A 26,695-nucleotide genomic window follows, 5' to 3' on the forward strand; every position below is an offset into this window, starting at 1 on the left:
TTGGCCTTGTGACTATGATGTAATACGGCCTGCAAAATGGGTGCATCTTATTTGAATAGACCTTGGTAAGTTTCTTTTTGTGTTGTTGCCAATGTTTTTATGTGTTTGTGCTCATCTCTTTAAGATTTTAGGAGAGACCCAATGTAGGTGTGATTTCAAGTCTATTCGTTTCCTAATGTCTCTGAGAATAAATAAATGTGTATAATAATTCAGAATCATTAATTTCAGAACTTTTGCAGGAATCTTGGGGAGTGCCAAGTTTGTGGTATGTGTTTGGTACATGCTTATTGATGAAGTGGGCAATAGAATAAAGAGAATGATGAGCCATATTACCACTTTGTGATCTGGAGTCTGAATACGTGAGTTACTGATAAAAGTCAGGGTGTTGGATGCCCTTTCTATCTTTTCCTGTCTCATCATGGATTATAATGAATTATGTTCCAAAGTGTGATTTTTCTTGTATGCTTTGATATGAACACATTACAACTTTCTCTGTTTCAGTGGAATTTGGATAAGCAGGTGAGTTAAATGAAAAGAAGTGTGAATAAATCCTACTTTCTAGCATACAAAATAAATTATCTTCCTAATTTTAAAATCTAAATGAAAAATTTGAAAGTTCTTGGCTCCAGGGTGTTTGCAGTCACCACATGACCAAGTGCAGCTAGAGATCATCTAATGATCTATTTTATATTCACTGACACCAAATCTGCTGTGGAAAGCACTAGGCAACTGACTGAAGACCTTTCCTGTAAACTAGGCAGAAATTCTGAAGTAATGAACTGTGCTCCCAGTGTGGGTACCATAAACTTTGTAATGAATAACACTCTTTGAATGTCTGGACAAGAAAGATGTCTCACTCCAGGGGGGATGTTTTCCTTTCTGTAACCAAACTGTGCTTTGCTGATATTTGAAGCCTGACTTCACACTCTTCAGAGTTCTTCTTTGATCCAATACGGTTTAGTCAAATTGACTCTGATATGTTTGCAGATTGGAGTAGGGGTTAGGAAAATGTGGGAGTGAGGGTGTGAACCCATATGTTTCCCTTCAGCTGGGAATTTGCCAATATTTGTCCCCTAAGGAATAAGATTCCCTTTCCAGTTTTGATTGATCGATGGTAAGAAGAGATTCCAATATAGCTTTTGGCTCTAAATGCTTTGGAGGAGAGTCCCAAAAAAGAGCCACAAGGTTGGATATGGTTTGACAAGTGAAATATAGAAGGGGAGATGAAAGAAATGTCAGGCTGGAAGAATGAACATAGGAACAATTGACTAATGGTCTTCAAGCATGGAAGAAGAGGGTTGATTATTTCTCCAGACATACAGAGGAGAAAAATAAGAAAACCGCCAAACTGTAGGCTATTGTATGAATGCTGACCACACGTAAAAAATTTTTTGTCAGTTAAGTTTATTGAATAAAAGAAAATTATCAATGGAAATCATGAAATATTTTCCAGAGTCTTTATAATGAGGCAATTCTCTATCTTATCTCACTTAGATGTTTGAGATGCTTTACATTAGAGAAAAGATGATTGATGATACCTTTTAATATATGGAAATTTAGTATTTGTGGAAGCTTATGTTATCATTCAGCAAACACTTACTAGCCTTCCATCATCTGCCCTCCAGCCCCTCCATGGGAGGTGGTGTGCTTTCCCACCAAATGGACACTGGGCTCAGCTCTTGATGTGCTTTGAACAAGTGGATCAAAGTGAAGGGTACCAGTTCTACAGTTCTAAGCCTTGCCCTTAAAAGACATCACATTTCTACTTAGCTACCTGGTAGTTTCTGACTTCCATCATGAGAAAAATATGCTCTAGGTGTGTCTTCAATTCTGGATTCAGACTAGGCCCCTCTAGCCTGGATCCAAATTGACACAAATGCTGTAGACAAGTTGACCGCCAGTCTGAAGCAGAGCTGTCCTAGCTGCCTTGTAGACCAATGGGTGAGAAATAAGTACTCATTGCCTGTGTCACTAAAATTTTGTGGTTGTTTAAATGAGTTCAGTGCTTATTCATCAAGTCTTTATTGGGCCTTTACCATGTGCCAAGCTCTGTGTTAAATCCAGGAGACACAAAAGACCCAGCATTCAAAGAGCTTCCAGTCTATTGAAGGAGATGGATATGTATACAATGATTCAGTTCATAAAAGGTGCCATAAGTCTTTTGACAAACACTGTAAGAGGTAAAAGTATAGTGTCATGCAGGTTGAGGAATTGAAGAGAGAACCAGCTTGAAGGGGGTGACAGTATATTAGGGGTGACTTCATGAAGACAGGTTGTTGAATATGTTAATTAGAAATAGTGCTTGTATAAATTGCATTGACTATTGCCTCTGTGTATATGTATGTGTATGTGTATGTATGTGTATGTGTATGTGTATATGTGTGTACATGGGAAGTACTTGCCTCCCATAGTGGAGCTATTTGATTTGTGTCATGCATGAAGCAGCTTTACAGAATGAGGGTCAAACATAAGTATCCACAGCATGAGGTCATTTTTAAAACTCAGTTTTGAAATGAATAACATACCAATTCACCAATTTTATCTCTATTCATACAAATGTAAAACCACATTACACAAACTGGGATTTATAGTTCTCATATGATGAAAAATACACAAATTAAATTTGTTGAGTCTTTTTGGAGCAGAAGTAGTCAGTTCCTAGGAAGTAATTCTTTTTGTGAAAAGTCAGATTTCTCATGAAGTGCTGGTACTATTGGAGCTGGTACTATAATCAAAAAATATATATTTATCTCTGCAACAAGTAAATAGAATAAAATTTCAGGAGAACAAACTTCAAGAAAAAAATTTGATTTTTGACATCTTGACTTTATGGCTTAGCTTAGAGTTTAGCTATAGATTAAAGGACAAAGTCAAGACTTTAAGAAATATTTATTTGTTTATTATTTATTTACATTAAAATGCAAAGTTCTGTCCTCTCAAGAGCACATGTTGTGAACTCAGGATGCCTGGATTTCAATTTCATGTTCAGTTTTTACCAGAAATATGACACTGAGCAAGTTCTAACTCTGACATTCGGTATTTCATTCTGTAAAGTGGAGATAATAACATTTTAAAAGTTGTTGAGAGAATATATGTAATGTACTTTGCATTGTGCCCGGAATTTGGAAAAATGTCAATGAATGTTAGCTGCCATTGTTATTATTGTTACAATGGTAGCTAACTTCCTTTCAGTAGAGGAACATCAACATTTAAAATATACTAGTAGTCATTATCTATGAGACATTTGTGAGTATGAATATATGAGTATAAAAACCTGCACCCTTAAATTATGCACTGAAACTTTGTATTCTTTTGACTTCATGTGACTGAGAACAAAACTTGAGCTCACCTGAATACTCTAGACTTTATGAAGTACTATTAGAAGACACTTGTGACAACAAACAGCACAGAGAACCACATTCCCTGCCTTTAACCTCTGAGTCACAGTTATAAAACATAAATCATACGAACCATCTCGGACATGTACCATAGCTCAAGTCTCTCCTGCTTAATTATTTTCTTTTAAACTCAATCTGTGAGGAGTATTAGGCTAAATAACCTTTCTCCTTGTTTCTGTTACTTTCCACATGTCAAAAATAGAATATGGCCAAACTATTCTTTTCCACATTACTCATTTTAACCAGGAGTGCTCAGAAAAGTTTGGAAATGACTTTCAGAGAAACATTTTTAATTGTTTTTAATTTATCTAAAAACAGGCTAAAAAGTTTAATTAACAGGCTCCAAGTAATAGTTATACCATTTTTCCTCTGCTATCAGCTTTCACTTTTATTTACGATGGGTGTCCCCTTGTGTCTCCTCTACGCCAAGGTCCACTATCACTAATATTTCTGTGATATGTGAATAAACCTAAATGTAAAGTTAGCACTTGCAATCAATGCAAATTAATGATTTTTTTTTTTAAATTTCAATCAGGAAAAGCAGCTTTGTAGTTGAAAATCCCATGCTGGCCCTAGAGTGGGAGTTTTTCCAGCCTCTGCTTAAATCCAAAAAAATACTGCAATCTTCTGGCACAGGCTCACTGTAATGCTTTAAAAACAATTTAGCAACTGTCATTGCTGTAATTACAGTAACTAATTACCATCCTTAGCAAACAAATAGCTTAACATAATACGCAAGCCGAATCAATTTTGAAGAAATGCAAATTCCAAAAGCGAAAAAGGGCATTTTGGCAAACCTGAAAGAGAAGCAGGAAAATAATACACTTTGTTTTATCTGCACATAATTCCCAGGGAATATCATATCATAAATATTTGCATTCAGTTCTTATCAGGACATTTGCATTTGCTTCTTATCAGTGTGCAGACCGGACTCTGCCAGATAGAGAGGGGAGCGCCACACCATGCACATATTTCTAATGAATCACGTCTCGGGCCCAGAGAATATTTTGGCTGGAACTTTATCACCCAGATGAAGAGGTCATTTACTCTTCGAGTTGGTTCATCTTGGAATTGTCTTGAGATTTTGATGTGATTCACCCGACGCCGCATTTATTTATTTCTTTATTTTAGACAAACACTGGAGGCAGTTTTTTACCAGAACATTTCTTCCAGAGGCAGCTATTCAAAGGACACATTTCCCCTCGCCTGCCACCCCCTACCCACCCACTCCTCAACTTCTGCAAAAATAAAATCATAAGTAAATAACAACTGATTCTAGTTATTTCTAATTCTGTACCAGGCGCGGCCATCTTTATTTTGTGGGAATCAATAAAGAGAATAAAAGCAACTCATAGAATGAATCAAGCCCTACTCGACCATCATTATCTGGAAATTTAGGGCCAAATCCTGTTGTTCGCCAGGAGCACATTTGATTAGCCGCGGCTTCCTTCGTAAGGGGAGACAGTGTTGCCGGCCGGGAAGCACCTTACTAATGAGACCATCAGATTCCTCTAACAGTTTATCCAGATAAATCAATTTCTCATCTTCTTATGAGTAACAGTGCATCTTACCCGTGAGCACACATAAGGTCAATAAGGGAGCTGATAGCAGCTTCTCTCATATGTGAATGAGAGTTTAGTCCTTTTAAACTCTTGAATTATCATCTGACATGACACCCAGCACGCATTGGCTTGCTGCGCCTGAACATAAAGCGCTCAAGCCGTCTATTTTGTTTTGGAGAGAGAACCAGAAATATTATTCATCTTGATTGGATCCTTTCTGTTGGGTCTTGCCGTTTAATTAAACCAGATCTGTATTTTAGCTGTTTGGTAACACGGGCTTCAAATAGACAGGGATATTATATCCTTATGTAAAGCAAGGGCAGGTTGGTATCCAAGAATCATGGCTATGCAAGTAAAGATTTCTACAGGAGTGCTATTATTACACAATTTCTCCTGTAATTTTATCATCTACTTGATATTATTGCACAAATTCTGAGGTCACACTTCAAAGTAAAACTCTGGATGGGATCAATCCGAGTACCAGGAATTCAATTTCCAATTATAAATTAAAATATAGGTATAATGGGAAAATTTCTCATTTATAGTAGTAGCAAAAATGCATTTAATTGTGCTTCATAGTGATTTTATTCATGAATATGGTCACTTAAACTTAATTTCACCTTTTGCCCAAGTAGAATTTCACTTTGATTTATTTGTTTAACATAAAAAGAGAACTTCTGGCTTATTATGATTCAAATGATTGACACATCTCTATTGGAATCCAGAAAATGCTATTTAAAATCTTATAAGAACGTAAACATCTCATGAAACTTTATTCCAATAACCGTAAAAGAAGTTTCTGTGAAATTATTTGTTTTAATTATAATTTTTCTTAAAAAGCACAGCTTTTTATTTTTCCCTGAATAGTGCTAACATAGGTATTTAAATATTTTTTTATTTTGACATAAATTATTTCATTTAAAAAGTCTAGACATAGTTGCTCTACTGACTTTAAGAATTTAGAATATTAATTAAATCTTAAATGAACATTTCATAACATTATCTTGTGAAATTCCAAGAATTTTCCAAAATTTAAATAAGAAATGAAAATTTATGTCCAGATGAATGGTTAAAATTATGTGGCATCTTAAATTCACATGAAGTTTTCAGAACATTTATGTATTTTGTCTAAATTCAACTTTTGTGTACATATTTACATTATGTGTTATGCTCTAACTCTAGGATGCATCATGAATTATATTTAAAAAAAAATAAAATATCCTACAAAAATGTAAGAGCCTAGAGAAAGAATAACACTAAAATGTATTTGTGAGACTCAATAATTCATCTGGAAAAGACTTCCTATCTATCTTTTATGTTTTATCATTGCTTTTAGCTGTTTCTTTGAGGTGGGAAGAGCATATAGTTAAGAGCTCATTATCAGGGTGAAGGATGCAGGAAGTCCAAAATATTTATGTTTGTTCATGGCACATGGACAAAAGACAGTTCTCAGGAAAAGGGCTTTCTGATTAAGTGATTGAAAACACTCTGGGGTATTTTAATAACGTCTTCTATCCAAGAGATAACATCATCTTTGTCCTTATCACTGTTCTGAAACTTATTTTAAACATTCTCCTGTTCTCTTCCAATTAGATACTCTGCTCTCTTGGCTTCCTGTGTCCTCACTGCAACTCATCTCATTTGTTTGCTTTCTCATTTTTGTCAGCAGGTTGGGTGTAAAAGAGGCATTTAACAGATAATTGAAGGGACTTGCTTTCCAGAGTCAAATTCATCTACATGGCATTCAGCAATAGGCTCTCAGTGATAAAACATGGACACGTAAAACATCAACTTGTGATTTGTAAAAGCTTAAAATATTAATGATTGATTGAACAGGGTTACAGGAGATGATAGAGGGGAATCTGTTCAATTTTAAGCGAAAATTGATGATGCCCAAATAGGTAATATAAAATCAGATCAAACACTTGGGCAAAATTTATTTAAGGAAAACATACATATGGAGAAGTGGTTTATATTATATCTACATTTGCTCACGCCTTTGTCTAAAATTCTTTTCTCCAGACTTTTGTATTGCTGGTGGTTTCTCATCATTCTGACTCAACTGAAAAGTTGCCTCTTTAGAGAAGCCCTCCTTGGCCATTCTAGCTAAAGTAGCTGCCTCCCACATACACAGTCATTTTCTGGTTCCTGTTTTATGTATTTTTATTTACTTCATGGCATTTACTGTTGCCAATAACATATATGTTTTATGTATGGATGACTTTATAGTTTGCACTTAACTCCCTTCTGATGAGGTTTCCTATTGCAATAAAAGTGTCTAGAATATTTCTAGTATTCTAGTAAATAATCCTGTTTCCTTTTATTAAATAAAGGAATTTATTAAAATCCAGGTGATGTGATTAACCTTTAAAAATAACATTTACAATGATCGTACCAGAAAGGTACTAGTAATAAACCCATCTCGTAGATGTGAACTCTGAGACTTAGAAAGGTTATCAAAGGCACACAACTAATAGTCACTGGAGCTGGCACTCAATGTCAGGTCAGCTCTGGGTTTCACAGCTCTTGCTCTTAATAACTCTACATTTGCCTATATGAAAAATTTCAAATAATTCTGTTTTCATTAGATAAGTGTATATTTTCATACAACCTGGAACAGAGGTGGTGTAACTGAGTTTGGGGAACTTTCAAGAGAAAATGACAACAGACCTTTTTGCTGCATTTTTGGAAGACACATCTATTGACCTTCGAGTTTTCCTCTCTTTCGAGCATTCAAGCTTTTAGTAGCACATGGACCTGTGGAAACTCAGGTGACAGCTGTGACTTAGAAAGATCTTTTCCCTTTTGCACAAAGCATGAGCATTGCAAATTTTCCTCTCAAGGAGGATAAGATAAAAGAAAATTAGAAGTGATATTATTCTAGAAGTATTCTGCAGACCAACAGACCAGACAGAGGATATGGATAAAGGTTTCCGTAGGCAGATTACAAAACTGGCCTTGAAGAGAGGGGAAAATACACCCGTCGGAATGTCTGCTGAAGTCTTATTCTACAAAAAGCAGGGCATCTGATAAATTTTAGACTTGCTGACAACTCAGAAAGATGAATAAGCAAGGAAAGTAAACAATATTCTGGACCAAATTATGAAAGGGCTGTTTTGTGATAGAGACATGATATCGGAAACTTTGTAGGAAGTAGTCAAATCATTTGAGACATTAGGTTAAAAGAGAGAGAGTGAGCATAGGAGACACTCAGTATTATATCTTAGGCTTTAGGAAATACATTGCTTAGAGTTTATAACAAGGGCAAGCCACATTTCATGGTCAGTGAAGTCAAAAGTTCATGTGGCTCAAGAGTGAATCTTTGAAAAGTCTAATTTCTAACAATTTAATCACAAATGAGAATACTTAAGCAGAAATGTTTCTAGCATTCACAGTGTGACCACAAAGAAGTCCTCTGATAAAGTTATCCAGTAGTAGGGCACCTACAGAAATGGATGGAGGGAGGCATTGGCCAAGTTACTGGCAGGAGAGCAAAGTGGACTTACAGAAGAATGTCAGGAAGTCCAGAGTCCAGGGTGAAGTGTAAGTTTCAAACAACAGTTGAATACTACCCAAAGGGCTTATTGCTTTCTGGAGAGTAAGAACAACTGAGAATAGATCAGTTGATCTATAAGTGCTACCATAGATACATGCCCAAAGTAACAGCAGAATTATTTAGGTCCTACTTTTATTACATGCTTACCAGCCAGGAGGATCATCTTCAAGATAGACAGGTAGACAAGGATCATGGATCATTAAGAGGAAATAGATGCCCAGGTTGGATGAGCAAACAAATTGTAAGGAAATATCTATCAGCTTTATATGAGTAAAGGCCTAGATGAATAAAATTGTAAAGTGCCGAAGGATCATGCAGAGAACATCAGTATTATTCTGGGTGCTCTGTTTAGAAATCATAGTGGTTGAGAGACTTACCAAAGTACTGGAGATAGGTATATTACCTGCTTTTAGGCAGGGGAAAATGGTGGGATTTATAAAACTTGACTGCTCAGTAAAATGCTGTCGAACCATGTCAATGTCTTTGGAACAATGATCACATATGAGGTTTGTTAGTACTTATACAAAAAACAAGTAGTGATACTAGGAACAAATATTGACACATGGATATTATCCATTTAATTTCCTTCTAAAATGAGGCCATCAGAATGCTAGAGAGAATGCATGGTAATGGTATATTTTTATTTCAGAAGGCATTTGTTGGACAAAATAATTCAGGAAATGTTGGATAAGATGGAAAATGTGGCTTGGATGGATTTATCCTAGTAATGCTTTATCCCACACAAATGTTGTTGAAATGTTGATTACATCAGAGTAGTTTTGATTGATGAGCTGCATTTTAGTTTACCCACCCTGAAAATTTGTGGTCATCAGATTTGCAGATGTCACAAAGTTGAGTATGATGGCCACTGCAAAGACTGCTTGGCTGTTCAACACTCATATTCTGTTTACCTCTGTCATACCTTTGTGCCCTTGAACCTCTTAAATGCGGCTTATTCCAGAGGGAGCTGTTGGACACTAGTGTCAAAGCCGCAGATGCTCAAGAATGCAGAAACTTGTGAACCCTCCGTGGAATGTACCACAGAAGCTGGATTGCTGGCTTTTTAGTGCTATTCACTTTGTTGACTGAGACAGTAGAGCCTTTGTTTGTTTGAATCAATCTTCGCTGAGAATTATTTCTTTATCACTCTCTCTGTCTCTCCCTTTCCCCCTTTGCCAGTCGTTCCTGGGGCTGATGCTGTAGATGCTCACCCAAGTGTTCTTTAGTGAGCTGGTGCATCTTTCCCCTACTAGCTGGGAGTGTTGGCTGGGTAAATTCACAGCTGCTTCTTCCTCGTTCTCTGCTGAAGGAAACACCACCAAACAGAGATGCCTGGGACCTTAAGCCTCACTTCTAGGTGTGGCCTGCAGCCAATGACTGACTCATTTGTGGGTACAAAAAGCTGATCCCTGGCCTCAAGCTAGGATTGTGGTGTGGTGTGATTTATGCTCTAGAACTCTGCACAGGTTCAGGCTGAAAGTAGACTACAGTGGAGACCCCTTATTTGATTAACTCCTTCCCCTCTTTTATCCTATTCTCCCTGCTTCCTCCCTTCTTTCTCTTGAGATGGCTACTTCAAATATCACTTACCACAAGAATCAGCTCTGCCTCTAGGAAACGGAACCTAAGGATCCCCTCTTTCTCTCTTTTCATTTTCTTTCTCTTTCTCACTTTCGTCATGGCAAATAAGGTTAACCCATGGCAACACTACTCTGTAGTTCCGTCTGTAACCTAAAAGGAGAGGTCAAACACTTAAATTAGCATTTAGCTCAATTAGCACTATTTCTGGGTTTGGTGCCAAGAAACAACTGGGAGGTTTATTAAAATGCAGATTCTTGAGCCTCATTTCAGAATTGCTGACTCTCTGGGATAAGACCCTGGAATCTGTATTTTGTCACATCTCCCAGGTGCTGCTTTGTACAGGTACATAAGGATTTAAAAACCCTTGAGATATGATATGATTATACGGCTGCAAAAGTTGTGAGTTTGATCCATTGAAGGCCACTTATGTAAGCATGAAACATCATATATATATATATATATATATACACACACACACATATATACATATACTTTTCCAGGCCTCTGAATTTTACTCTAATCTTTCAAAGCTACTTGAAAACATGTAATACTCAAATGGACTCACATGTGTACAGTACATTGTTCAAGCTCAATGTCACCTCAACTTTGCGGGGGAAAAAGCACATCAAAGGGCCTGTGGTGAAGCTTCTTCAAATACCAGGGTTCTTGCATTTCACACAGGCACTCTTTGTCTTGACATAAAGTTCCAATCGCTATCCTGGGGGTGGAGGTGGTTCCTTGTTTTTCTGCTGGTGTTAACTTTTGTGACAGAGAGACAGGGTACAAGCGCTGAATACAGCACAACTATGGCAGACAGCACCTCACTGGCAAGAAAGCAGTAGATAAACAGAATTCCTGCTTTCAGGCAGTAAACATCTTCAATCTAGCAACTTGCACAGAGGCTAAATTAATCTACTTAATCCTATGAAGATAAAGAGGTTGGAATCTGCTACTATTTCAGTTTTTTGAAGGTGAAGTTCAGATGTGGAGTTTTACCCTCTCCCTGGTAAAGCTTTCCCAGCCAGTGATGGCATCTAAGAGTAAAGCTGCCTGCCCTGCATTCCCCTGTGGCTCTTGGGAGGACGGAAGAACCACAAAAAAATTTATCCTATAGGTGTTCATTCTGTCTAACTAAACTGAGGTTTCTGACCACTCCTTATTTGGTACTTCTCCTTCAGGCCTGTTGCAAAGCCTTAACTGCAATATCAGGCCACATTCCACACACTCCATTCCATGTGCTTTCTTGGCTTTGGCTGTCCCATGGCTGTTGAAGAGCCCCCAAAGTAAGCTGGTTAGAGGTTGTTCTGGGGTTGCTATTTGTATGTCAACGTCACACTCAGGTAAGAAAATTAGATTGAGTTAGGCATCAGTGAATTCTCACAGACAATGTACAATACAAGAAACATAATATCCTACAAAGAAATGGTGGCTCTAGAAAGCTAAAATTTGCTCTTGGGGGAAAAATGCATGCATCTGGGCTCTCCAACCTCCAAATTCACAGATCAGAAGAGTGTGGAGCTGTCAATATGAGAGGCTGATGCAGGCCAGGAATAATTTCCAGAGCTCTGCTTCCAGCTCCCTGATACCTCTCCACCTGGGTGAGCCATCTGAGCTCGGCACGGTGATTCTGCCATCTGTCACATCCCTCTGGGTAGCGGCCACATTTTTGCACAAGTTTCTTCCTGAAGAGAAGTGTTGGCAGCTCTGGGGACCTTCTGACCCACCTGAGGAGACTTTGTGGACACCTATAGAAGAAAGTGTTATAAGAAGAAGAAGAAAAGAAGAAAAATAAATGAAAAGATGTTCTCTCTGTCTTCTCTTTAGTCACACCCCTTGCATTCCTGACTGACTTCTAGGAGGCAAAGAAGGAAAAATGAAAAATCATGAAGGCAACAAGAACATCAATATTAGGCCATGCACTATGGTTTTACAAGTTGCCGTTTACGCCCTCAAGAAAATATTTAAACTGGATGTTTAAACAGATGCAATTCTAAGAAAGAATAGGTAGCTACATAAATGTATGATTATGAGATACTATAGATAACATCTAATACTGACTGAGGAGAAAAATTGCATGTGTACACACATGCAAATATGCATTTGTTACATGCACTGTGTGTGTGCATATAGGTGTTTTGCAGGTGTGTGCATACACAAATATGTGTGTATGCATGCACCTACATGTATGCATGTCAGTGGTTTGTAGGTGTGCACACGTGTGTAGCTGCAGGTATGTGTGTGCATTCTGTGTGTATATGTAAGCACATACATGTTAAAACCAAACATAGGCTTTCAGTAGGAGAGAACACTTAGGCATCCATGATACGGAATTCTTTCTGACCATATCTGTAATGGAAAGTATGAACATTTTATTCGTTTTAGATGGGATATGTCTCACTTCTGATTTGACTTGTCTCAGGAGATCTCTGTTGTTGAGAGTTCAAACCTCGTGCCTGACATTCATGGTTCCAAATTACCTTTCGGGTCGATCTCCTTCCTTTCCACATGTATACTCCAAAGAACAGGGGTTCTTCACTTTCCATGAATACACCATGTTTCTGTGACTTTGCTTATTTTCTACTCCTTGCTTAGAACACATTTTATATGAGTGTAATGCTAGTGGCTGTAACAAATAAATCCCCAAATGTCAGTGACTTAACAGAACAAAAGTCTATATATATTTTCTTATGTAGCACTCATATAGGTATCCTGGTCTGCAAAAGAAGGAGAAGGTGGGGAAGGTGCATCTGCATCTTTACTGCCTTGATGAAGGAGAGGCCTACATCACTTCCACTCAGATTCCACTGAGAACCAGTCACATGGCACAGGGGCCAGGAATGTCATCCTGGAGAGCAGCTTCTCCCAAGTGACAGCTGTACTATGGAAGTGAGAACACACATATTGGTGAACAGTTAGCTGTTCTTTCTAAAATAATGACCATCTGTCTAAAATTTCCAATGATCTCAAATTCAAATTAATTGTTTCACCTTCTCTGACCCCAAAGCACTTTGTTTACACCTCTCTTATAATAAGAATTATGTTATTGTTGTTATCATTATGGCTGTCATTTGTTTTGGAGTATAGCACAAGATACAGAGTAATGGTGAAGAGGACATAGGCTTTGAATCAGTAGACTGGGTTTGGATACTGGCTCCATGGTTTGGCAGTGGACCCTCAGATAAGTTATCTGATCTTTCAAAGGCTCTGGATTGTTTTTATGAGGGCAGTTGTATCTGCATAATGGAGATTAATGGTAGTATACCTCCTAGGATTGTTGTAACAATTAAATAAAATCAGGCATTTAAAATACTTAACAAAATATCTGGCCCCTAGTAAGGGGTTAACACATAGTAACTATCTGTTAGCTCTGTCTCCCCAGTAAATTACAAATTTATTGAAAGTAGAAGACTCTTTTATAGATTTGCATCATCCAATACAGTGCCTGGGACATAAAAAGGGTCCAATAATGTTGAAGTAACTTATAAGAGCTGGTCTGTTTTGCATTAGAAGTGTAAATAGGATCAAAACAAGTTTACTTTCTCTATTTTATTTTCTCTAAACAGAACTAGTAGCTATCTGTTTTAATTGGTGTCTCACTTGTCTATAAAGCTGGAAAGCACAGGGGAAAATGGTCTTATGTCTCTGTCGTGAAGCAACTTGAGGTCAAATTCATGGATCTCCCTGGAGATGAAGTTCTTCAAGATTCTCTGGCTGCCCATTCCAATTCCTTATCATTCCATGCTGAGAAATTCTTCCTTAGGTAGGGGCCACATTTCTCCTATATGACTTACGACTATTTCCTACTTGAAAACCTTTGATCAAAAGCAAAAATTAAATCTGGCTTCAATTTCCCCTATTTAGATAAAACATCTTTATTTTCTTTACATGGTATATGTGTTTTAAATTTAAATATTTTAATTCTTACTACCAGAACTCACTTTCAGAAATGATATCTCAAACTGAATATGTACTTTAATTAATGTGTCTCCTATTCTTGATAGAAAACACCATCTCCCATTGTTGACCATCATAGTTTCTTTAATGAAGAGAAACTCATTCCAAAGATGGTATGGTTGCTTCAACTCAGAGCAGAGGCATGGGGTGGCTGACTATAAGTTCCCCAGGCTGTAAGTTATGAGACATTGTGTTTCTTTTCATTTGACAATGTACCCAAGTACCAAACATAACCTGACACATAGCAGATGATGTATATGTATCATAGGGGTTCAAAAATAAATAATTTAATTAATAGTGAATCAACTAACTTAATTGGTTAGCGGAAGGAGGTGATCATTGGTCCCTGTATAAGAGGAAACTTGTACTTCTCTATTCCCCCTGTTTTACTAAGCAACTTGAATACATCCCGTCGGCACTGTTGCTGTAACAAACAGAATCATCCCTTATGTTTAAATTTCTATAGCTGACTTTATGTACTTTTGGCAGCTCTAAAACTTTTTTGAGCATTCCAATCCTCTTTGTCTTCTAGGGTCTTAGGGACAGAACGAAGCATGAGTAGCTTGTGCTTCCTCACCTCCCTCCCCCTCCCACTTTCCCCACTCACACAATCTACATTTATTCATCATCAACAAGGAATCTAACAGGCACTTAGGATCATGGGGACGGCAACAGTTCATGAAACACCCCAGAGAATGACAAGTTTATTAAACTAATGCCCCAACTGTACTTCCAGATTGATATGGCCTGGGGAGAAAGCTTTCATAGTAACCCTTCACAGGGATTTCTAGTTTACAGAATGCTTGGATGTACATTATCTCATTTGATTTTCACACTAAACTATTTGGTGATTGAAGCTCAGAGGAATTAATCAACTTGTCCAGGATCACATAGTCAGAAAATCATGAAGACTGGCCTTATAGCCAGCATTTCTGGTTCCAAATTACAGCTGTTACAGAATCTACTTTTGCTACGTATAATAACCACGTTTCTGCTGGAAGCTCTATTAGTATTCTACCCTCACCTATTTTCTGCCTGTGTGAAACTCACCCAAAGGAGTTTATTTTCTATGAGCATTCATTCATTGATTCCCCCTTTCAACAACCATTTATTAAGCACTTTATACATTCTAGGCAGTGTACTAAGTGGTAAGACACAGTACTAAATAGCATAGTCATGATCCTTGCCCTCTCAGGGCTTATAATCCAATAGGAAGTGAGGAGCGGGATATAGAACATTCAAAATTCAGATTCTGCTCATGTACTACAGAAAGAGCAGCAGCAATTCCACTTAAACTCATTGCAAATATTAATAGATCATGACCTAAATGGGCTTTGCCTACCGTCTTGGGCCCAGGCCCTAAAACTGTGGCACTGCCATTTAAACTGCTAAATAATTTGCTCCCGAGTATTTGTGTAATGGGAAGAGTGTGAGTGTGTACGTGTTTACCATATTAGACTGAAATGTTTTAAAAAACACACATGCACTTAAGATTCTGATGTAAGTGTTAAGATAGGAAATGTGTCAAGAGCTCTAGAAGCATGTAGCTATAGCTAGCATGCGTTCATGGCTTACTGCATGTAAGGTTATATTCAAGGAGATTTGTATTTGTATTATTTAATCTTCAGAACAGTCATGTGATGTAAAAATGATTGTTACCTACATGTTTCTAACAGAGATTCAAAGAACACAGAGGCTAAGAAAATTCCCTAAGGAACTTTGGCACCAGGGTATATATCCTAACTATTGCCTTACAGGAGAAATGATTAAATTGAAGCTGAGAGTTTGGGAAATTCTCTGAGAAAGTGCCATATAAATGTTGCATCAGTTTTTTAATCTATAAAATGTGGGCCAAAGGCTTTCTACACCAAAGGATTGCTCGAAACAATAAATAAGGTAATATATGTAAAGTAATAATGATATACCTGTCATTGTAAGGACTCAATAAATTTAGCTATTATTAGTATTCTTATAATTATTAATAAATGGAGAGACAAAGATGCCGATAATGAGTTAAACGAAATGAAGTGAGGTGGTAAAGGGTGCTCTGAAAGAGGGAAGGACATTGGTGAAGGCTCGAGAGGTGAAGGAGAACATGATAAGATCACATTCAGATATCTGGAATATTGCTTATGACCTTTTGTAGTCTGGCATTTTTTTCCTGCGCTGTATAAATTGTCTTTGCCACTGGGTGGTGTGCTGCTTGATGGCAAAAACCAGGAAAAGTTTTCAGTTTAGAAGTGAGAGTGAGTTGATATGTTTACTTTCTACCTATGTGAGTGATGATGGTGATGACGGTCATAACAGACTTCACAGTTGATGTAGCATGTCTAGAAACATTTCCTCATCTCCGTCTCCATCAATTGTTATGAATAGCAATATCAATTAGAGCTGCATGAAATGATTTGACTACCACTGAACTTTTCTTAGACATAATGCTGGTCCACCTTTACCATGATGGGGATGCTCTTGACTCTGAACCTGAACCATGAGAGTGAAGCTCTCGACCCTTTGTAGTTATTACTTTGTTACAGGGCAGACCTCTTTAAAAGACAGCACAGATTTCCAGCTTAAAATGGTTGATTGATCACATGTTTATTTCCACTTTCTCTACACATCAAATGGAAAGAGAGGCATAAACACACAAGAGATGGTGGATGGCTTGATGCTGTTCTTGTGGTAGTGAGTTCCCTCTCTGATGAGGACTGGATTAGTTCTTGTTGGAATAGAGTGGATCGTTATATAGACAGGACGCCCTTCTGGCTTTGCCTCTTCGCATGTGTCCAGTTTCCCCAGACCTTCTCCACCATGATTTGACACAGCTTGAAAGCCCTTGCTAGAAGTCAAGTTCATGCCCTTGAACTCTCTAGCCTGCAGAACTGTGAGATAAGATAAACCTGTTTTCTTTATAAATCACTGAGTCTCAGGCATTCTGTGATAGCAACACAAAATAGACAATACCCTTTATATTCCCTGTTCCACCTAAGCTAAAGACTGGAGGTTTACTTTCTGGAGAGGCTGCATCACAAAGACTCCGGTGTCTGTACCACTAAGCAAAGCAGAGGGAGGATAAGTATTACATGGAAACAGAGGGATTAGGTAGACATTTCATACTGGAAAAAAGAAAAAAAAAAAAAAAAACTCCCTTTTTTTCATTTTTACCTCCCAGAGCATTGGGAGTCTCTTTTCCCACTCAGACAAGATGGAAGGATTTTTCTTGAAGGAAACTGACCCACTCAAGAGACAAAATCTACAAGACTAGACATTTGTGATTTCCCCTCAACACTGACAGTCTGGCAAATACCCTCCACCCAGTTTCTCTTACTGAATAAAGCCCACTATCTGATAAGCCCCTCTCATGTACACAGACATATTCCAACTAGCACTTTACTACTTTGCTGAAATTGGAATGGACCCCAAGATTACCTGATGTTTCAGATAAGTCTCTAACATCAAAGACAGTGCCCAAAAGATACAGAAAAAAAGGAAGCCAGAAGATAAACCATACAGGAAGCTAAATAAATTTCAGAGAAACTATATTTCTCTGAAAGATAAGATATTGCACATATGAAATGCAACCAAGATGGTATAAGTACCATTTAGAGGCCAAAAAAAAATTGAAAATAAAAAAAGTAAAATATTAAAAATTAAATATAAATGTTGACTAATAAGCAAATCTTCCAGAAGAAAGACCAAAATATTAAATACATAAAAATATAGGAGAAAAGGACAAGAAAATTAGAAGATGATTCTAGAAGTTCCAATGTCGAAAAACGGTTACTGCAGAATATAACAAAATGGTGGGATAGACACCATTAAAGAAGTAATAAAAGAAAATTTACCACAACTAGGAGGGCTGGGCATGGTGGCTAACGTCTGTAAGCCCAGCACTTTGGGAGGCCGAGGTGGGCAGATCACTTGAGACCAGGAGGTTGAGACCAGCCTGGCCAACATGGCAAAACCCCGTCTCTACTAAAAATACAAAAAAATTAGCTGGGTGCGGTGGCATGTGCCTGTAATCCCTGTTACTCTCCGGGCTAAAGCAGGAGAATGTCTTGAACCTGGGAGGCGGAGGTTGCAGTGAGCCGAGATCGCGCCACTGCACTCCAGCCTGTGCAACAAAGCAAGACCCTGTCTTTAAAAAAAAAAAAAAAAAATTAATTTCTAGGTCAAAACTCTTACCAAGTAAAAATGGTCATCATGTGAAGGGATCCATAAAAATACAAAATATCCAATATTATTTTATGAAATTCAGAACAGCAGGATAGATAGCAGATCCTAACAGATTCCAGAGAGAAGCATTGAAATAAATTGATCACATAGTCACACAGTAAGAAAGGAGCAGAGATAGAAATGACTTAGTTCTATGACAATGGGGAAATATCTTCAAAATTCTGAGGGAAAATGATTCTCAACCTAGAAATCTATACCCACTAAAGCTGTCAATCAGTTGTCAAGATGGAATAAAGGTATGTCCAGTCAAGCAAAGTCTCAAAACCCAAGTTCCTCAGTACCATTTCTTAGGGAGCTATTAGAGGATGCATTTCACCTAGGGAATAAAGGAAGGAAGAAGAGCTTGGGTCAGGCAAATGTTATCCAAACCAAGAGAAATGTAGGGACTTCTCAGATGGGCAGCGGAGGAAATCTTAGGATAATTGCTGTGCTGCATCTCGGAGAATTATTATCCAGGCTGGAGCAGGCAAAGGGAGGCTCTGGGTCAGCCAGTGTAAACTCACCATGTGTACCAAAGTCTGTTGTCAGGATTGCCGAAGAGCAAAGGAGGCTACACTCTGGAACAAGCATCAACTTGCAGAGAATTGAGAACAGGCCACATTGTGCTAATGGCTAATTTGTATTTCCTTTAAAGGAAAAATGTAAAAAGCATGATATCTATGCCTAGCAGCTTTTTTTTCCCCTCAGATAGAGGTTTTATTTTTTCCCACTACTTGAACATATGGAGTGCTAACCAGATTCTTTAGAAAAGCCATGTATTATCTCTAATATTGAATGATTTTCAGTGAAAGCTACAGTGCTTCTGAAATGCCACTACCATCATAATCTTCCAGAAAGATTTAAAATACTATGGTAGCCAATCTTTTTCAGTCGGTCAAAACTCATGTCAAATGGTGTGCTCAGATATTGAACTCAAATGCAACTCCAAGCCTTACAACTCTGCTTTTGTTAAGGTTAGTGTCATTGAAGGTGGATCTTTGTGCTTTTATTCCATGAACAATTTATTGGGTGTTAGAAATAGGACTTTCTTTTTGGACATGAGTGAGGTGGTTTGTGGCATGGATGTAACATGAATCAGATCCAGTACGAGGCATCACCTAGACTCTATATGAAGGGGCATTTGAAGAAACAGATACAGTGAACAAAATGCTTTGAATTTTTACTTGAATCTTTCAAATATGGAAGGAACTCAATTTAACACTCACCACACATATCTCAATCATCTTTTCTCTTTTCTCCAATTGTAACTCTGGAGGTCTTCACATGCCAAACCTTCAAAATTCTCCCCAGAACACAGCTCATGAGGCTTCACTGTGTCACTTCCTGTTTACCCTTCTTCCTCAACTCTTTATAGTGTAGATCAACTTGGTTCTCTTGACTTAATTCCATACCTGGCTTTGCCGTAACAAAGGAGAGCTCAATAAATGACTCAGCAAGGAAGAATTGTTTTTTTATTTTTTTCTTCTTTAGAATTCCATGTCTTTTATCCATTCTCTGGATATAGCTTTATGGCAAGGTGTCAAAGACATGCCTTAGAAAACAAGGGGGAAATTTAGCTGATCCTAGAAAGACAAAATTTTGTGTAGTAAAGGGGGAAGATTACATGTGAGCTGAAAAAATCTACACATGAATAAGTCATGTTGATAGATAGGGAATAGTTTTCATTAGAGGTTCTAGAAGTGGTGCAATTCTTCTATCAGTGTATGCATGTAGATACATCAGACCGCCCGGCTCCACCACTGTCAGCAATGCTACCCATTGTCCTACTTTCTTCTCAGCCTGAAACAATAAATGAAAGCCCTTCACATCCAGAAAATATACTGATTGAAATATCATCTTTGGGAAGTCTGTTCTAAAGACGCTAATTGATATTGTGTGAAGAAGTGTAAGTGTCTGTCACGAAAACCATTTTAACGGTGGGCTTGTTTTCTTCTTTAGTTTGTGTAACTTGGCAGAGTGTTAACTTCCCCCATAGAAAACCTTTTTTGATTTATGAATGTTTTCAAAATTTTAAGATTCTCCAAACCGTTGTTTCACCTGTAAGTAGAGAGATAGCTTGTTTGGCTAACTGCCTTGCGTGACTCTATGCCAGGCAATGAATAATGCCATGTTCAATATTCTAAATTTGTGTTCCAAATTCTGAATTTCCAATGAGCTGCATGGAACGCTACTGATAAGTGACTGATTTTCCCTGCAAGGATTGTCTTATTTTAAACTTCAAATTTAGTTACCTTACTTTATGTAAGGCAATTTTGAATGGGTTTTAAAGTGCAGCTGAAGACTATTCATACCTTTCTAAACCTAGAAGGCAGAAGAAGTGAACTAATGATGGAAGGCATCTTATCTAACAGGACTACAGGTCTTAACAGCAGCACACAGGGAGCTTTCTTTCTTTTGAAATGATGCTAGCCAACCTTTAATAGAAATCTCAGGTACAAAGCATTACTGAAGTTGCTGGTATTCACCCCAAAGGATTTCTGTGTATTTAAAAATACAAATATACTGGTATACATCGATCTGGAGCTGAGGAAACAGCGAATCGTATGAGTGACCAGATATTTCTTCAGTACTCAAGTAGGCTGATCTAAAGTTCTAAAGTTTGGCTGAACCTAAAAATGCTGTTTACCAATTTTTGTCATCCTCTGCACCTTATCCTAGGCTATATTCCAGCCTTTCCAGCATAAGGGGGAAGGAGGGCTTGTCAATGGGGAATGTCTGTGAGTATTCCAAAATAATTTTGTGAACTTGGGCATTATTTTTTTTTCTCTTCTTCTCTGTTTTTGTTTCCAGGTTATATGTCAGCCAGGACTGTACCTAACTGAATCTGAGTTGCATAGATTATGCAGCTCATTTATTTAGTATAGATGGTTTGAGTACAAGTGCTTAGATAATTCATACAGCTTTCCACACTGACCTGGGTTGACCGGATTACTGCACATTCTCACATATCTCTTTAGCTTTGTAAACTGTCAAGAGCTGAAAAACCAAGACTTCCTTAAAAATTATGTTTAAAATATATTTAATATCATCATTCATGTACTACATATTTTGATTAAAAGTATAAAATATGACTTTTTTTTTCTGGATGTAGGGACCATTGCTCTGGAAGAAATGAATATGTTTATTTCTGGAAAGAAAGACTCAGTATTTCTGTGGCTAGAACTGTGATTGGGCAGGCAGGATTCTTTTGTTTTCTGTGGTCATATCATATTGATAGGTGATATTTTGTATATTATCAGAGGGATAAAACAAAACTGATGATAGTCCCGAATAGTGACTGAACCAGGAGAAAAATACAACATAGGGCAGTTAAGCTACCTATCAAATGACTGCCTGCTGGAGTTAGATCAGGGAAATGTGTTAGTGCTGGCAGGCATTTTGAGTGAAGAGACAATTTGATAAGCTCTTTCTCCAAGCTAATTGGGTAGATGTGCTTAACATTGCTCCCTCTAGTGAGGGGAGTATAAAAGTGTAAAGAGAGACGAACCAGGGGAGGAGACCACTTCACATTTTGTTCTGACCTAGAATGTGGAGAACATGTAGGAGACGGATGCACCGAGATACAAAGCCAGCCATGAACTTGCTGCACAGAGGCTAGAGTGACCGATTTTCCTTCTGGTTACCCCTCATGTTGAGAACCATCTTATATAAAACACAGACCCATGAAATACAAGAATGAATAATTAATCTTAAACAAGAGTAAGTTGTGGCCAGGTGCAGTGGCTTATGCCTGTAATCCCAGCACTTTGGGAGACCGAGGCAGGTGGATCACGAGGTCGGGAGATCAAGACCATCCTGGCTAACACAGTGAAACCCCGTCTCTACTGAAAAAATACAAAAAATAAGCCGGGTGTGGGAACATGCTCCTGTAGTCCCAGCTACTCGGGAGGCTGAGGCAGGAGAATCATGACTTGAACCTCGGAGGCGGAGGTTGCAGTGAGCCGAGATCACGTCACTGCATGCCAGCCTGGGCAACAGAGTGAGACTGTTTCAAAAAAAAAGGAACTTGTATTAACATCTCCATTGCCCATTTTCACTCCAGAAATGGCTCATTGAGGGGAATTACAGCTTTCTGCAGAGATGTAGGGAAGTACTTTGAGTGGTGGAGGTAGAAGTGGTGACATCTAGGGGACAGTTGGTATTTGCACAGTCTGGGGATGGTATGGCAGAGGCCGGTGGCATAAAGAGCTTCATATGGAGACACTGGGTCTGAGATAGGGAGTCACAGTCAGTGTGGTGGGGGAACAGGTGTGGATCTCTGAGAGTCCACTTGGAATGATGGTGACTGAGACAGCATTGCTAGGTGCCACGGACCAAGACATGTGAGGACTACAACAACCATGGACAAAAGAAGCTACTTCTCACCCACTTGTCTGGTACTGTGTAAGTTCAGCATTTTTATGAGGTACGAAACAGATGAGGGGCACCCCAGTGACTGAGATTGAAGTTCTCAGCAAGCAAAAGATTAGGGGTTTAAAACTAAAATTTGATTCAGAGAAATTTAATAAAACAGACACTTTTAAAACTCTGATATTTTAGTGTTAAATTCTTCTGTGTTTTGGAGGAAAGATGTATAAAACACCAAGTTCAGAGCATGGTTTATGACAGGTGTTATTTCTTCTGAAAATGTTTATTGAGTACCTACCCTGTGCCAGACTCCATGCCAGATCTTGGACATAGTGAGTCAAACAAAACAAGACTCAATTCCTGTGCTCATGGAGCTTACCTCAATCAATGGGGCTCACTCCGTTCAAATTTAGTTACATGAGGGGAGCCAGGTTTAAGGACAAAGCTGACTCACAGATGAGGTCAAAGCCAAGGAAACCACAGGGAGGGTAGAGTCAGTGGCCTGATGACACTGTGAAAGTCTGGTTGAAATCCCTGCTGGGAGTCCTACCTCTGACTTTCAACTACAGGAAGAAAGAAGCTCCCCTGCATACACACACATATTCTCTCTCTCTCTCCATCCCCCACTCTTTTTCTCTCCCCCCAGCTTTCTCTCTCCTCCCCCGCTCCCCTTTCTCTCTCTCCCTCTCCCTCTCACCATTTCTTTTTTACTAAGCCAGTTAGAGAGTTCTAACACTTGGAACAAAAGATTATTTACTAAAACACCCAGAAAATAAGAGAATGGCCAGATGTGTATCATATTTAAGGATGGTGAATCAGAAAAATCAACCAGTTGAAGGAAACTTAAGCATGTTTGCATAGCCTCAAGACCAGAAAGGAAAGCTGTTCAAAGAAAAGCCCAGTGAGTTGTATGTAATTGGCATGTGATAAATAGTGGTTTACTTGAGTAAGGTTAAGTTAAGCTTTACCAATATTATAAATCAGATGACTAATAAAGAGGATGCTTTTAAGGAAGATGCAGTGATGGTTACAGGCAAGAGGAAACTCTCCATCATTAAGCATTCATAGAAAAGAGTGAATGAAGGAGGCACCTATACACTACCAGGAAAACGACAGGATAGAACAGCCCTGTAAGAATTCCATTATATTATAGACCAAAGCTCTAAGATGCTGAGGTTTGTGAAAACTGCTAAGAATCATCAAAAGGAATTTTAAAAAGTTACAGAATAAGCTCTCCTAACTGACCTCTGCCTAATGACACGCCCGATTAACTGACACTCTTTATTCTGTTTTTTAACATCCTGCCTAAAACCTCAGCCCACTGAAGGCTCATGATTGAATCCCAGGCTCTTTCTAGTGTGCCTGTGCGTACTAGGCAGACCTGCAGTCGGAACTGCATGTAACTGGGGATTCCATTTTGTTTCTTCCAGTTCGTGACAGTTTTATGTGCCGTAGTAGTGAAATATGTGAATTCATGAAATGATTAGAAAAGGTTAAAAATTCTAAATTGAGTGTTTTAAAAGACTTTGTAAAAATGAGTTGCTAAAACAATATAAATGATTAATAAAAATGAGATAAAATAAAGAACAATAAAGGAAACCACATTCTAACCAAAAGTTCCTCTTGCTAGTGTTCTAAGTTTTTACCGCACTTTAAGAAATCAAAAGTGGAGGATTGGGGCCTATGTTTCTGAGTTATGGCATATAAAGGAAAGTAGGGCAGAACTCCAAACGGGAGATTCACACTCAAAAAACAGGCTCTTACTCTGTATCAAAGGAGTGGGGAAAAAATGTACATTTAGATTGTTTAAGTGTAACACACACACACTTGAATCTACCAACTACTCTAGGTGGATCACATTAATTAAGGAATTTCTACTACATGTTCAGAGGAAAAACGAGAAGGAGCAGATCTATATAGGACATTTGTGTTATGCTAACTGATGAAGTCCACAGAAAGAGCTACATAACCCTATTTTTGTTCCATCTCTTCTGCCAGTAAGAGTGTTCTTTATATTAGAAATAATATAACCATTCTAGTTAAGAGGGAATTAACAAACAACGCAGGTGAAAAAAGTACCAAGATGTTTTAAAAGTTTAGTTCTTCAGGCTTTAGTAAATTCATTCTACAGGTTTCAAGAGGAGTTACAGTTGAACTCTAAAGAATGGTAAAAAATAGAAGAAATAATAGAGGACTTGTTCTAAGTTTCCAAAAGGGAAGAATTTGGATTCAGTATGTTTGATTCAATGCTAGGGAAGCACTGGAATGTATTATTAAATGTATTATTTATGAGAACTTAGAAACGAAATCAGTGATCACTTAGAAATCACATCAAAACAATCTCAAATCTTTCTTATTGTTGTTATTTTATAATATGCTGATGAAATCACAGGAAACAGCCAGAAAACTCTAGACACAGGACTTCAGCATATTTATTATGATATTCTGATGGACAAGCAGAAGTGATATGGTAATATGGAAAGAGCTGGCATTGATTGAAGGACTGTATCTAGAGTAGAGTAAATGCTAAAGAAAGGCCTCCGTTGGTGCAGCTATATTTTCCTCTTTGTCTTATCTTAGCTGACTTCATCAAATAGTACTGATCAAATTTTCAGATGACAAGAGATGACATGTTTAAGACGAAGGGTAATAGAATCAAAAGAACATGACCAAATGGAGTAATAGACTGAGGTCTGTTAAGACTAAAATCCAACAAGATTGGATTTAATTGGACATAACTCATGTAGTTATGGGGAGTTGAATTTGAAACCCATTTATCCGGGTTGGTTCACCAGGAAGTCTTGTAGCAGCCGTGGAAGCACCATTAAAGGATGTTAATGTTATGCAATTGGCAATGTCTACCTTATAACATGTTGAGGTTATAAATCATTAGCCATTAGACACAGTGTCTAGCGCGTGTGTTAAATATTCTCAGTTCTCATTCCAATCAGTTCCAGAGCATCCTGCACAGAATGGAGACTAGCTATTGAGGAAATCTGGGCAGCGTGTGGATGTTCAGAATTCCAGAGAGAGCTTCAGGTCATAATCTTGAGAAATCTATTCGTATGAAAAGGACCTCTGAGGAAAGTGTATCAAGAGAAAACAGAGTGAAAGCTAGCCAGCAAACAAGTACCCACGGATGGAACTGGAGTCCCAGAAGTAGGGCCATGGTCAAAATGAGACAGATTAGAAACCTAGACTCAACCTTTATCGATGGACTCAGTAAAGGTATGAGAAATGAGTTAGGGAGTGACCGAAGAGACCATGTAAAGACATGTAAAGACAGTAAAATAGAAGCAGTAGTTCAAAGTTAGGTTCTAAGTTAGGACCGGGCCTAAGTTTGGGCTTCTCTGTGATGATAGCAGCACTTGCACATTTTTCTTTTAGCAACACCAATCTGCTTTCCATTTGGGAATCCCCTCTCACCCACTGTGTATTCTTTGTGGGACTACACACTAAGTCACCTTGCCTTTCTGTAACCAGCATGAAGATGTGACCCGAGATAAGACACTGGACTCTGTCTGGACTTTGAGCTTTAAAAAAAGTGGGATGCAAGAGTAAATACAAGTAGAGTGAAAAATCTTTCTTTTCATTTTTGGTTCAACAAAGGTCTGTTTCGGCTCTTATTTTTCTGATCCTAGTTCTCCTACCTTCTTGGTAATTATTCAACCTTTGAAGGAAGTTATTTGCTGCTAGAAAAAATGAAAAGTGGCCAAATACTGTGGTGTAACACTTTAGGAATGTACTTGGGTTGCTGTTTGTATATTACACCTCAAGCTGCTTTCTGGGGGAAAGTCTGGCTTTTCCTATGGGTACTTGGGGAGCCTGCCTCCAGATTGCCTTTCTCCACTAAATCATTTTGACACACTTGTGCATCACCATCGATTGTGTGGTGTGATATGAATGATTTGTTTCTGTAGTGATGTTTGTGAGTGGCTTATATTTTCTTATAAATTAAATCAGATCCAAGACTCTCTTTATAACAAATTCACTCCCATTCTAACTAACTTGGTTGCAAATAGGCTTTCTTAAGTGGGAGAGAAAAGTCTGGAATGACTGGCAAT

Source organism: Papio anubis, chromosome 8, assembly GCF_008728515.1.
Source record: "Papio anubis isolate 15944 chromosome 8, Panubis1.0, whole genome shotgun sequence".
Classification (NCBI taxonomy): Eukaryota; Metazoa; Chordata; class Mammalia; order Primates; family Cercopithecidae; genus Papio; species Papio anubis.